The sequence below is a fragment of the Sceloporus occidentalis genome, unplaced genomic scaffold (assembly GCF_023333645.1).
Source record: "Sceloporus occidentalis isolate IW3139 unplaced genomic scaffold, rSceOcc1.0.p SCAF_1, whole genome shotgun sequence".
NCBI lineage: Eukaryota > Metazoa > Chordata > Lepidosauria > Squamata > Phrynosomatidae > Sceloporus > Sceloporus occidentalis.
This window is the reverse complement of record NW_028316981.1, coordinates 72,149,316-72,162,839: the sequence shown is the minus strand read 5'-3', so window position 1 is coordinate 72,162,839 and position 13,524 is coordinate 72,149,316. Positions and strand designations below refer to the sequence as shown.

Here is a 13,524-nt window from a genome sequence, read left to right as displayed (position 1 = left end):
TGGCAAGCTGGCTAGAGGTAGTAGCTTTCTGGATGAGCTCAGCGATGGCTCTTGACAGTACAGCCAAAGATTCGCCAGACAAACCAGTAGCTCCATCAGGCTGCGTCAATGTGTCACCAGGAGGTCTAGACAGAGGCCGATGCCTTTCCCCAGACTCACTGCTAGAGCTGGGAGAGATGTCTCTGGGACCTGTCCCAACATTAGGAGGGACCGACAATCTGAGCCGCTGTACAGCTCCAGAGCTCTGGCCCCTGCCAGTCCTAGACTTCTTAGGAGGCATTATTTAAATAATAAACAGAGGCACCAAAACAAGCAATGTCCTGAAGTCTAATTAGAACAAAGCTTGCAAGCAAAGTCTCAAATAAAGCAGGGCCTGGCAATTGCAGCACAGAGGATAGTGCCTCAAATTGATACTAAATGGCGGAATTTTTCCCGCCAAAACAAAATGGCGGATTTTCCCGCCAAAACAAAATGGCGGATTTTCCCGCCAAAAGCAAAGCAGGCGCGCCAAAATCCCCCGATGGGGAAGAAAAGATGGCCGCCGCACCCGCAGGCCAGGCCTGAACTGGCCACGAGGACCCCTTAACTGGGTCCGTCGGCGACGGAGCCGCGGACCGGGGCGAATGCCCACAGTGGAACGGGGATGGGGGGAGGACCAACCGCCCCCCACCACACCGCCCCACTTACCCCGGCCCCAGCCGGCTCCAAAGAAGGGAGGAAAGACTCAGGAGGAAGCAACTCCAGTCTTCCTCCCTTCCTACTTGGCTCCGCTCCGTGCGAAGCCAAGCGCCGACTGAGGGGACAGGGCCGACAACGCGGCCTAATAGAGGCCTAGGCCCCGCCCCCTCCAACGTGCAGTGCGGGGCTCCTCCTCCAGGGCAGCCCAACCAATGAGCTGCCCTGGAGGACCGGAAGTCCCGCACCACAAAGTCCGGCTCCCAGAGCGTCGCGGGGCGGAAGGGCCGCCCCTTCCGCCCCGCGCACCAATAGGGAGCCGGGCAATGCCCCAGAGCATTCTGGGGCTTGTAGTTTCTTGCCGATTCTTCGGCAAAACGGCCTGCCCCGCAGCGAGGCGGCCGTGATCTATGAATAGCACTATGGCTACTGACACAACTGGGCTTAAACCAAAAAGACATTCAACTGCTGACAGGCTCAGGGGTTGAAGGAAAGTTTGAAGCTGCACAACACATATTATAGGAACAGGAATGTGAGAAGCATGAATCAGGGAAGCTGGACATAGTAAAACAAAAAATGGAGCATATAAATCTTGCAATACTTGGGGTAAGTGAGCTAAAGTGGGATGATTATTGAAGAAGGTCAAGGAAAAAAGTCAAAGACAAATTTATGGTTGAACATTAAGAAAACAAAAAGAATATCCACAAATGATTTACATAACTTTAAAACAGGCAATTAAGACATTGAAACAGTTCCAGATTTTCCATACCTTGGATCAAGTATGGCTCAGTAAGAGCTGTTTGACAATGGAGCACACTCCCTCAAGAGTGTGGTGTGGAACACACTTCCTCAGAGAGTGGTGAAGTCTCCCTCCTTGGAGGTCTTTAAACAGAGGCTGGATGTCCATCTGTCGGGGATGCTTTGACTGAGAGTTCCTGCATGGCAGGGGGTTGGACTGGATGGCCCTTGTGGTCTCTTCCAACTCTAAGATTCTATGATTCTATGGTGGAGTTTCCTTCTTTGGAGGTTTTTTAGCAGAGGCTGGATGGCCATATGTCAGGAGTACTTTGATTGTGTGTTCTTGCATGGCAGAATGGGGTTGGACTATATGGCCCTTGAAGTCTCTTCCAGTTCTATAATTCTATAGGAAATTGCAGTCAACAAATCCATTGCAGAATGGAGAATTGCAGTCAATAAATCAGAAGAAGGCAAGGACTAGGACTTGGAAGGGTATATAGACAAGATTCTAAAGTATCAAGATACAGTATATCATTGAATACTAAAGTTAGGATTGTCCATGCCATCATATTTCTCATTTCTATGTATGTTTGTGAAAGCTGGACAATGAAGAAAAAGCTGACAGAAAGAATATAAACTCATTTGAAATGTAGTGCTGGAAAAGAGTTCTACGGATACTGTGGACTGCTAAAAAAGACCAATGAATGAATCCTAGAGCAAATCAAGCCTGAATTCTGCCTAGAAGCCAATATTATTAAACTGAGACTGTCGTACTTTGGCTATATCATGGGAAGACAGGACTCCCTAGAAAAGACAATAATACTTTGGAAAGTAGAAGGTAGTAGGAAAAGAAGAAGACGATATTCCAGATGGATATACAGTTGGCCCTCCATTTTCACAGGGGATCCGTTCTGGACCCACCCACCCCCCTGCAAAAATGGAGGCTCGTGCATATTCGAGCCCCACAGGCTTGAAGGGGTGTGCGCCTGTGTGCACCCCATTAAAAATGGCGGAGGTCACCCCTCCGAGGATTCCCAAGGTCACGGATGCGTGATCCACAAGTTAGGAGAGGAGATTGTCTGTACTCAATGAAAACAGCTATGGCCCTGAGTCTACAAAAACTGAGCAGGGCTGTTGATGATAAGAGTGGCTTGAAGAACTCTCATTCATAGAGTTGCCTTGGATTTTTTTTTTTTCTCTTTAGCCTTCGGTATCTTTTCTCTTTAGTCAGAAATGCTACCTGCTGGCTGCTTACACACATGCACTCTCCATCAACTAGTATAATTTAAGTTATTCTACAAAGTGAAACCACACATGTTCAGAGTATTTCTTTTTCTCACTTCTGGGTTCACAGACAGTTCTTATTGTTTGTTTGTGTTAACATACAAGAAATGTACATTACCAGCAGTTGTAAAGCATGGATAAATTTCCTGAGGGATGGAGATTAGAAGAGAAATAATAGTTGTGTGTTTCAAAATCAAGTAATGCTCATAGCTGACCCAGGGGCAGAGGGGAACCACAACGGGTCTACAGTTAACTTAGTGGCACCATGGCCTAATAACCCTAAAACTAACACAAAGGAAAGGAATAGAGATTCCTACATATATATATTTCCGTGTGATAATCACAAAGCATCCCATCCCTACATAGGTTTTTGTTGTTGTTAACTACCTATGAGTCGAGCCTGACCCATGGTGACCCTATGGATGAGACATCTCCAAGACTCCCTCTCCTCCACTGCTCTGCTTAGTTCCTGTAAATTCATACCTGTGACTTCCCTAACAGAGTCTATCCATCTAGCATGTGATCTTCCTGTCTTTCTGCTTCCTTCCACCTTTCCTAGCATTATTGTATTTTCTAATGAGTCATGCCTTCTCATGATGTGGCTAAGTAGAACAGCTTCATACTGTACCCAGGTACAGTGTCACTAATTAGCAGTCACATTTCTGGAGCATCCATACTAAACTGGACTTCTTTCTTGGTAATCCCAAAATAGAGTGTGGCACAGTGGTTTAAGTGATGAACTATGACTCTGGAGACCAGGGTTCGATTCCTCACTCAGCCATGAAACCCACTGGATGACCCTGGGCAAGTGACATGCTCTCAGCCTCAAGAGAAGGCAATGGCAAACCTCCTTTGAATAAATCTTACCAAGAAAACCACATGATAGGGTAGCCTTAAGGCTGACATAAGTCAGAAACCACTTGAAGACACATAATGATGACAAGACGGCAAATAGTGAGAGAGAGACAAGAGAGATTGTAAACTGTACAAGTTTATAATACGATTTTCAGTAACAGATCACATGAAAAACGTGCTAATGTTGATATACTCAAAGTATATTAATAAGAGGCTTGAAGTGTTTTATGTCATCACAACAGCTGACATCAGCTATTCTGCAATTATGATGTCAGTTTGCTAACTGGTTCTACAGTGAGCACCTATGGGATCTATATAGATGTACCTTTTATCCTCCTGCTTCTGATGGAGCAGAAGTGAGTACAACTGCTATCAAACCCTTTCCCCCTTTCTTTATGGGGCACATTCATCCAGACTGTCAAGCAGACTCAGGGGCAGGATACCACAGCCCAACAAACCAATGGAGCTCTGTCTACCACTCAAATACAAAAAGTAGAAGAGGGGCAACAAATAAGTTATTTATTGAATTTGCTATGTATGAACTGAACAGAAGCTTCCGCTGAAGCCATTACACAAGTTAAGAAGATCAATAGACAAGATATTCACACTCACTACACTGGCAATAACAGCAATGCTCAGTGCCCAGAGAGGAGCCAACCTTCTTATCAGTATTGGTTAACTGCGCCAACAAAACCACCAGGGCTCTTGAGTGCTTAGAATACTATCCAACTTAATAACCTTCATACTCATGAGGAATGGAGAATAAAAAATCTGCTTCTCCAAATATTATTTTAAAAGCATTTTGTTGAGGATGGAACTCCCTTAAAGCAAAAGAAAAGGTGCCCCTCCTATTCCATGTACAAAAACCAACCTGACTGGCACTTAAACCACTGAGATCTTCCAGACTGGCCTAAAGAAGTCTGTGTTATTACAATATAGTTCCCTGGGTTTTGCTTGTTGTTGCTTCCTCATCCACTCATTCCATTATTTTGGGGACTGTCTATAGTAATTGGACTATGGCACTTCCAAAGGGTTTTTAAACAAACAAACAAACAAACAAAGGCATAGTTTGCAGAGGTGGTACTATAGTGTGTATGGGAAATTTTCTTCTCTTTGATTTTTTTTAAAATTTAGACTATAACTCTAAAATTTAAAAAAAATTAAAGAGAAAATTTGCCATTTCATGGATGCTCCCATCCATGGATGGCAAACCCACCAATAGGAAGGGCTGACAGCACAAGTTTTACTAAAGAGCAGGCATGCGGGATGTCTACATCAGCAATGCTTAACATGGGTGCATCTTAGAAAATCTCAACCAGTTAAAAACACACTTATTTGCACAAGCTCTCAAGGAATAAACTAATGTTCCATTTGCTTTCTACAGCTGCTTGTAGGCATTTTTTTTTAAAAAAACTGTAGATTACTGAAATTTATTATTTTAGATATGTATAATTTAAATCTAAAATGATACATTTCAGTCAACTAAAATACAATAAAAAATCACCCACAGACAGCAGTAGAAGGTATAATTTAAATAGTGTCTAAATACAGTAAAGTCACCAGATCCCATCTGATCTTGAAAGCTAAGCACGGTCAGCTCTGGTTAGCACTTGGCTGGGATAACATAAATGAATCCCAGGTGCTGTAGGCTATATTTCAGAGGAAGGAACTGGCAAACCCATCTATGAGTATTCTTCGCCTAAAAAAAAAACCTGTGAAATTCATGGGTTGCCATAATTTGACAGGTGACTTGAAAACACATACACACAGACATAATTTTTTGTCTTTTGTTGCCTGTTTATCAAACCATTTCCTGTATTGCTATGTATTGTATATGTATTATCCTACTTGAGAGTATGTATTTTCCCTGGATGAAGATTAACCTTCCATTTTGAAGCCAAGCCCTCCCTCCAGTCCATCTGCCTTGGTCCAGGCCTCGGAGGTAGAGAGGAACTGCTGGACCTCTTACCCTTTCCCACCACCACTCCCTTCTCCTTCTGTGTCTTGTCTTTTTAGATTGTAAGCCTGAGGGCAGGGAACCGTCTAACTAAAAAGATTGCATGTACAGCGCTGTGTAAATTTACAGCGCTTCATAAATAAAGGTTAATAATAATAATAATAATAATAATAATTTGTGCGTTTACCTCCTATAAGATTGTGATATAAATCAAATTAGTAACAGTTGCAGAAGTCCTCCTCCTCTAGCAAAATTCCCTTTTCTGCCTTATATCCCTTTAATCAGACATGAATAAATTGTTGGGTTTTTTTTTACCCTCAGAGTCCAAATTCTGAGAGTTATCAAGTATCAAAACAATTTCATCATGGGTGCAAGCACTTTAAAAGCACTGTGGTTAAGGGCCAAACTAGGCAGTGAAATACACATGATTTTTAAATGTGTCTGCCTCCTTTACATATAAAAGAGGAGACAGCCTTATTTTAGTAGCAAAAACAGAGTGTGGGAGAGGGTGTCAAGCCTCCCTCCTCTTCTGCCTTACATCCCTTTAATCCATTTTCACCTTGCTTCCATTATGGGAGCCAGGAAAGAAGTGCCTAAGAGACAAGGCCCAAATGGGAGAAGGTTCAACACTTTCTCCTATGTGATCATTTATTGATAAACTCTCTTTCATGGGGGGGGGGGGGTTGCTGAGCAGATGGAGTGGAAAAGCCCGCTTACCACTGGGGTTTCCCAAGTCACAGGGAGAACCCATTGATAAGACCACTGGCTCCCACAACGGGCTGAACACTGATGGACAATCTGCTTCACTGCAATGACGGACCTGCTGAAACGGTGCATTCATGGCCAGAAGCCACACCCCGCCAATGCTTTTTTTCTGTTCCACCACAAACACATGTGCACAAATGCATGGGCATGCTGCCAGCAGCCACCAATCGCCTTCCCTGTCTCACCCAGCCACCAGCCCATTGGACCGGCCACATGCTATCACACGATGGATCATCTGCCTATATGGCATGTTGGTGCACCTAGTGTCATTTTGGCACAGCATGATCATGGAGCCCGTCACCATACATACCCTCTTTCTCCCCATTCCTACAATGGCCCCCTCTTAGAATGGCCAGTTTTTAAAAATGTTTTTATTTAACTCATTGTATTGTTGGTACTATGTTGCCATTTCATTTCATAGGGCATGCAATGGATCGATGGTGCAGCTGACCACTTGTGCGCTTGTGCAATTGATTCACAGATGGGGAAGAAAGAAATTATGGCCTGCAATAGCAGCCACAGCTCATCCAGCCTAAGGCACGTGCTCCTGAGTGCTTCCTGCAGTTTGCCCCCCCTGTCTCTGTCCTGCTGCACAGTCTGCATACCAATGTGACAGTCTGCAGTTTCCAGCTCAAACCAGAGCAAAATTAACAAAGGCAATTTTGTTCTGGTGTGTAGCCCCAAAGTGCAACTTGGTTACAGTTTCCTCCTATTTTGGCCACGTGTATAATTTAAACAGATAGTTTGAAAACAGGGTGGAGCTGCTTCTTTTCACACAGGTGAATAACCCCAGAAAGAACATTTTATGTGTAAACTGGGCAGATACACAAATGATGTCCAGAACACGTTTGGTTTAAGCCTCCATTTATAGCTTCCCAACAGAGATATGAAGTAGAAAGTTTTCCATGGAATAGGAAAAGTTCCCAAATGGAACATTTTCTGGAAAATCTTTTCATACTATATCTTTCCATGGAACGTTTCCCACAAAACACACACACACACACACACACACACTTATCCATAGTTTCATGTACTGTTGTAGATCAGTCAATCCTATCAGATGGGCTAAATATGAGATATGAACTTCTAGTTATTCTTCTTGCAGTGGTTCCCAAATTTTAATCTTCCAAATGTTCTGGACTTCAGTTCCCAGGAGCCACAGCCAGCTTGGCCAGTAGTCAGGAATTCTGGGACCTAAAGTCTAAAGAATCTGGAGAAAGAATCATTGTTCTAAAAAAACAAGCATTGACTAACCCTAGTGCTCAGCAGAATAGACTAACAAATGAGTGCACTGCTAAGCTTGTTTTTATTTCAAATAATCTCTTGGTTCTCAAGCAGCCTGAACTACTAAATGTGAAGACAAAATAATAACTCCCTGGTTGAAACTTCACTAGTGAATGGTTTGTTTCCATGCACAATCCAAAGAGTTAGTTATGACCTTTATACAGCATAGTTCCAGACTATATGAAAGCCCATATCTCTCCATATATACCTACCTCAGTCTTATGATATAGAAACAATGTGGTATAGTGGTTTAAGTGTTAGGATTCTGGAAGACCAGGGTTCAAATCCTCACTGAGCCATGGAAACCTACTGGGTGACCTTTGGCAAATCATACTCTCTCAGCCTTAGGAGAAGGCAATAGCAAACTTCCTCTGAACAAATTCTGGCAGGAAAATCCTGTGATAGAATCAGTATAAGTTGGAATTAATTGGAAGATACATGACAACAAATCCTATGGTCTCTGAAGTCCTAATATCCTCATAGGATCATTTGGTGACATGGGAGACACCTTCTCAGAGCTTGCTTCTCAACTATGGCACTCCATCCCAAGAGTAGATTCTCCACCCCTCTGACATGAGAACTATCAGTCGCGACTGTGAGAGAAGTGATCTGGTAGCAAGACTAGAAACAGAATTAGGACTTTTAAAAAAATATACTAGGTTCCAGAATACCCTCATGTCTCCAAACTCTTCATCCATCTGCAGGTTTGGAGGTAGAAACTCCTTGAATAATTTGAGTTTGCTAACCAAGAGTCCAATGGCACTTACAAAACAAAGTTACAGTGGACCCTTGTTATACGCTGGGGTTTGGTTCAAGATCCCCCATGTATAACAAAATCAGTGTATGCTCAAGTCCCATTAAATATAATGACATAGCAAAATGGGGTCCCTTATAAAAAATGGAAAATCAAGGTAAATGTATACTTTTTTTGAACATTTTCAAACCGTGTATGCTTGAATCCGTGTATAAGAAGGGCCAACTGTACTATACCATAAGCTTTTGTGGACTACAGGCCACTTCATTGGATTCACAAAATGTCTTACAAACAAACAAACAAACAAACAAACAGCTTTATTTATATACCGCTTCATACCGAACTAGCAGTGTCTAAGTGGTTCACACCTGTAAGCTAATTGCCCCCAACAAGCGAGGTACTCATTTAGAGTACCACAAGGTACTCATTTACAAATTTGTAACTGATTTACAGGGGGTATTGCTGAGAGGTGGCTGCTGGATGTTGCTGTGGAGAGATCACTAGAACAGCAAAGGAAAGGCAGCCTTGGGATAATTTGTTTTAAAGAGGTCTGAATACTGAAAAGGGAACTATCAAAACTTATTGGCTGCTTTCTTCTCAACTCCTAAATATAAACAATCAACGCTGCTCATAACTGAGTAGGTCTGCAGGCTTGATCTACTACAGCCACATAAATTTTCTACAGAAATTAAGTTACTATAAAAATTATACATTAATCTTACAGCTGCATACTTGAAGAAATACCTATCATGAGATTTCAGGGGGAGTAACCCAAGACTGTCATATATATTTTTAGTATCTAGAACACTTGGTGCAAAACTGTACATACGTATATCAATTTCACTAACTCTTCGTTTTGAAAGGAACAGCAAACAATTTGAATACCTGATGAGCACTAACTGGAAAAAAGACGCACCAATAAACATAAAGGAGGGAGAAAAACATCCAAAGGCAAAGTAAAAGATCAGTTCCATCTTCTGAAAATCAATGTTTATATACATTACAATGCAATCCTATACAAGTTAGCTAAGAAAGCATTACTGAATTCAATTCATTTCCAAGCAAATGTGCCCACGACTGTAACCTTACAATGACTCATACTGATGAAAGATGGAATAAATTATGTTCATTTATACTACAGAATACTGCCAACTCTCATTTTTAAAACCCAACTCAACACAACATGTAATTTAGACTACAGGCCTCAGAAAAATTACTGTCAAGAGCTTTAACTATAGGCACTGGGACTGTGGTGATTTAGATTAAATGGTCTGCAGATGGTGAAACACATTGTAAGAGCCTATGTTTCCAGGTTTGTGGGTTTTATGTGGTTTAGATCTCATAAGGCCAGGATTCCCACGGTGTATGCAATAATGTATACAACGGAACAACTGTCAATCTGTACCACCTTTTCCTGTCACCCTCTTTATCCACTTTGTGACAGGTTTGGAGTGCTTGGTCTTATTATATAAAATAGCAGGTGCCCCTTTAAAGAAGAAATGAGAGACAAAACATCTCATTTCCCGCTTGGTAGTATGTCTGCCAAGTGGAACCTTGTACAATGCTTTCAGCCTGTCTGGCACTACTTCCTAAGGGACTTGGCTTGGGAAGTAGCACTTAATGGTCGGGGGGTGGGGGGAGCATAAGAAAGATATATTTCATTTCTCATTTAGTATTCAGACACCCCACCCCACCACCCACTGTGAAATCGGAGGCCTCTCCAGACACTTCTAGATTTCTCCAGACATGTTGGGGACAATTTCTACTTTCCCATCCAGCTTAGACAGACAAGGCTCCTGACAGCTGGCACTCAGCCTAGTGCAGAATGCATGATTAGGCTCCTTCTTTAAATTTAGCAGCAAACATTACAGCCAGTCTCAAGGCTGATGAGATACCAAAAATTATTTTGTGTGTTTGTTTTTCACTTCTGGGGCCGACAGAAGCCTTGGCCTTCTAAAAGTCTAGCCTCCAGGGGTTTTGCCTCCTTGTCCACCCCATCACCCATGTGGACAGGAGTGGGTTGCCAAGTACTTCAGCCTAAGGGCAGATATGGGTCCCAAACACACTGCAGAAATAATCCAGTTTGAGACTACTGTGACTACCCTGGCTCAATACTAGGGAATTCTGGGAACCATAATTTTGTGAGGGATTTAACCTTCTGTCAGGGAGTTCTAGTGCCACAATAAACCCTGGGAGATTATCACACAGGAACAGGACGGGATCAGGAGTGAAGCAGATCACTCTCATGTCCTTATCATGACTGCACAAAACCGTTTTAGAGATGCCTCACTTTGTCCTAACATTGAAGTGGAATTGTTTTAACGCAAACTCCCGTTAATATAAAATGACAGGAAAATTCCATTTCAATGATGAGACAATGACAGGATAAGCGCAACGTCATGTGAAAGTCTTTCATGTGATCGCAGTCAATTGCGGTTTAAGGCAGGTCAATGACTGGATAAGCCCATCGTCTGAAACTCTTTCTGCGATCACATGATAAGGACAGGACAAGGACATCCTTTTCCCTGTGTGATATCTCCAATGTCTCCAGCATCGTACACTCAAACCACTGTGCCACAACGGCTAAATTACCAGTTCCATTATATCACACACACTTACAGTACTGCATTTCTAAGGACAGCTGACTTTTTATGCATAGCAATATCATCACCATCTTGTCATTACATCATCATTACCATCATCATCATCATTATCTTGCTGTTATGATTGTCTTTGCTTACAGTGAACCTACTCATTAATCCGCCTGAGCTTTCTCTTTCCTTTCCTCAGGAAACACGACCTTTCTGGCACCCAAAAAGGCCTACCTTTGCATTTTTACATTGGCCTATTAGCCTACTGAATCCGCCATGCTTGGTCTAGAAGTATCCTCTGTGTAACCTCCACCATCCTGCTTCAATTCCAACCCCACTGCTAATAATCTGTGAATTGCTCATCAGGCATATCCGAGGCATCTCTGGAACGCAAACCCACACAGGGATATGCCAGCCAATATGCCTCCCCTTATCCACTGGGGTCCCAGATTGCCTCCTCCTGGAGGGAAATGAGGGACAAAGGAACAGCAGAGGGCAGAGGGGCTCCAGGCTGTTTCTGTTTTGTTATTTAATTTCTTTTATAGCCCAAGCCAACATGGAATTAAGTCCCTTCTGAAAATCCACAAGGAAAACAGGCTGAAAATGCTAGTTAACCCAGTGATGAGGCGAGAAGGCAACAGCTGTGTAAATGCAGGCTTGGTGGGCCCCCTCCCTTCTGATCTCTCTCAGCTGTCCCAGGCGGCAACTGTCCTATCAAAGACTCTCAGGGGGCTTATTTAGAATCCAGTGCCTTTATTCTTGCCTGGGAGATTGAGTGTCAGGAAAACCTGGGGCTTTGTTTGGAAGAACAACAAGTTATGGCAGGCCAGACAACAGCAGAGAAGCCATCAAGCTGCTTCTTCCCCCTTCTGTGCTAGACCTCCATCCTTTCTCCATCTTCCCTGTGAGTGAGAAGAAAGTAGAGGAAGGACAGGACCACAGGTTTTAACCGAATACTAACTATTGGACCTAGGTATAAGTTTGGTCCCAGAAGCACAACCCTAGTTTTAGTGCTTTACCACAAAAATGGAGAGGATGATCCAAAATACTGTAGCAGATATTTATGAAAGGACCTCAATGCATTGTGAAGCTTGGCTGATCCTTATGGTAATGTTATGCAAAAAAGAAAAAGAAAATATCAGATAGAAGCCAAAGCAACTGCAAGAGTGCTTTCAATTGTATCACAAACTCTAGTTTACAAGGTAATATCTGACATTCAAGTGGTTGCATCATTAATACAATACAAAACATGACCATTTCATAATATGCTTTCAGCTTTATAAGGCAATGGCAAACCTCTTCTGAACAAATTTTGCCAAGAAAACCCCATTATAGGGTCACCATAAGTTAGAAATGACATGAAGGTACACAACACACACACAATATTTTACTGACCAAGTGTGTGCTATCTAGAAACTTAGCTTCCTCCCTCTGCTTCCCTTCTCTCACTTGGGTCTAAATCTGAATGGCAAATTATAGTTAACATAACTATCAGTGTTGCCTTTCATGGAAAGGAGGCAAGTGCCTCTGTTTCAAATACAAATATTATCATTTAAAATAGGTGGCTTTGAATCAAGGAAACATATAATTTCAAAATTATGATAATCTGAGGTGTAGCTATGGGGGTGGCAAAATGAAGGCAATGCAGAGGGAGGGCAAGACACTGAAAATCATTCATATCTAGAAGTCTTTTGCTGTTAACATTCCCTTGGTGACCTTGCCTGCCCCTTTTCTTCATATTTCTTTCGCTACTAAACTGAAGTTTTAAGTTGGGGGCTGTATAGATTGCCCCTAAAGGACAGTGGGAGGCCACCCCTTTCCTGGCCGGATCAGGGCCGCAGTATCCTCATACTGCAGCTCCTTTTTGCACTCTCCGAGGGGTGCCATAGCTGTGGTGGCACAGCCCTATGGCACCCCTTCGGCCCTGCATCATTTGGATGCAACGCCGGAGGTGCGTCATGATGGCGTGGAGCAGTGCACACTATCATGGCGCCATGGGGTAGAGTTAGTGCAAGCGTCGTCAGGACGCTGAGCCCTGACTCTGCTCATAGGCTGCCACAAAGTGCCGTTCTGTACAGGTCCTTTCTACAATACAGAAAAGTTGGAGAATGAAGAAAAATTTAACTTGAGGGAACCAAATTCTTACTCACAGCTACTTAATAAAGTAGCCTGTGCCCCCTCCAAAAACAAAGTCTGAAAGAACTCTAGATTCTGCTTAAATTACTAAACAGGGATTAGATTTCTAAACACTACCTGATCCTCTAGTTAAATTGCTTTGTGAAGAATTCCTTAAGTAATTTGGGCACATCTGCATATAGTGATTAGATTAGACACTCTTGTGGAACCACATACATATTGAGCTGAGTTCTTGCTGGCCTGCCATTTGCATTCAGCCGCCCCTTTCTTCTAATCTGTATCAGGCCTAGGATTCAATTCCCAGGCCATAAAACCCACTGGGTGACCTTGGACAAGTCACACTCTCTCAGCCTCAGGGGAAGGTAATGGTAAACCTCCACTGACCAAATCTGGCCAAGAAAACCCCATGACAGGGTTTGCCTTAGTGTTGCTATAATTCAGAAATGACCTGAAGGCACACAACACACAGCACAACATACCATATG

At 42.9% G+C, this 13,524-nt stretch overlaps 1 protein-coding gene across 7 annotated transcripts in view; it reads right to left on the bottom strand.

The window, feature by feature from the left end:
- PCBP4 (poly(rC) binding protein 4) overlaps nucleotides 1–13,524 on the bottom strand; it is a 104,602-nt gene that overhangs the window by 74,118 nt on the left and 16,960 nt on the right. The window contains exon 1 of one of the 7 annotated variants that reach the window (XM_089524805.1): nucleotides 12,299–12,436. The exons of 5 other annotated variants lie outside the window; for them this stretch is intronic. The gene's annotated coding sequence lies outside the window, so the exon portion shown is untranslated. Of the gene's footprint in view, nucleotides 1–1,444; nucleotides 1,487–12,298; nucleotides 12,437–13,524 lie in introns of those variants that run through there. One more of the 7 variants, XM_089524795.1, reaches the window with a different exon arrangement.